General features: G+C 34.4%; 1 non-coding gene across 1 annotated transcript; it reads right to left on the reverse strand.

Moving 5' to 3' along the window:
- Positions 1-584: 584 nt before the first annotated feature.
- Positions 585-691, reverse strand: LOC114099589 (U6 spliceosomal RNA). Its single transcript, XR_003583923.2, has one exon. It is a non-coding gene; the product is annotated as a U6 spliceosomal RNA (small nuclear RNA).
- Positions 692-895: the final 204 nt, after the last annotated feature.

The raw sequence follows: 895 nt of genomic DNA on the forward strand, positions 1-895 counted from the left end.
ATTTCCTCCTTTATGTCTTCTGTAACCCATTGATCATTCAGTAACATATTGTTCATTTTCCATGTGATGTAGGATTTTTCCTTTCTTCTTTTATCATTGATTTCCAGTTTCATTCCATTATGATCAGATAAAATGCATGGTATTATCTCTACCCCTTTATATTTACTGAGGGTTGCCCTATGGCATAATATGTGGTCTATTTTTGAGAAGGATCCATGTGCTTCTGAGAAAAAAGTATATCCACTTGATGATGGTTGATATATTCTATATATGTCAGTTAAGTGTAGGTTATTGATTGTGATATTGAGTTCTATAGTTTCTTTATTGAACTTTTGTTTGGAGGATCTGTCCAATGGTGAGAGAGGAGTGTTGAAGTCACCCATAATTATTGTGTTGTGGTCTATTTGATTCTTGAACTTGAGGAGAATTTTTTTATGAACGTCGCAGCACCATTATTTGGTGCATAAATATTGATAATTGTTATGTCTTGTTGGTGAATGGTTCCTTTTAACAGTATATAATGTCCTTTCTTATCCCTTTTGATTAACTTAGTCTTGAAGTCGATTTTATTCGATATGAGGATGAAAAATATGGAAAGCTTCACGAATTTGCGTGTCATCCTTGCGCAGGGGCCATGCTAATCTTCTCTGTATCGTTCCAATTTGAGTATATGTGCTGCCGAAGCGAGCACAACTTACAAATTTTAATATCAATTGTTTCAGTAAGCCATTATGGTTATGTATGAAAATACTACTAAATTTTAAAATAGATGTATGAATTGACTGTTGCATGGTAGTAGACAACCTGGAAACTCAGCAGCATAGAACAATAAGCATTATTATGGCTCATGGGTCTGTGGTTCTTTGAGACAGTTTTGCTAATTGGCTAAGTCTGC

Source organism: Marmota flaviventris, chromosome 5, assembly GCF_047511675.1.
Source record: "Marmota flaviventris isolate mMarFla1 chromosome 5, mMarFla1.hap1, whole genome shotgun sequence".
Taxonomy (NCBI): Eukaryota; Metazoa; Chordata; class Mammalia; order Rodentia; family Sciuridae; genus Marmota; species Marmota flaviventris.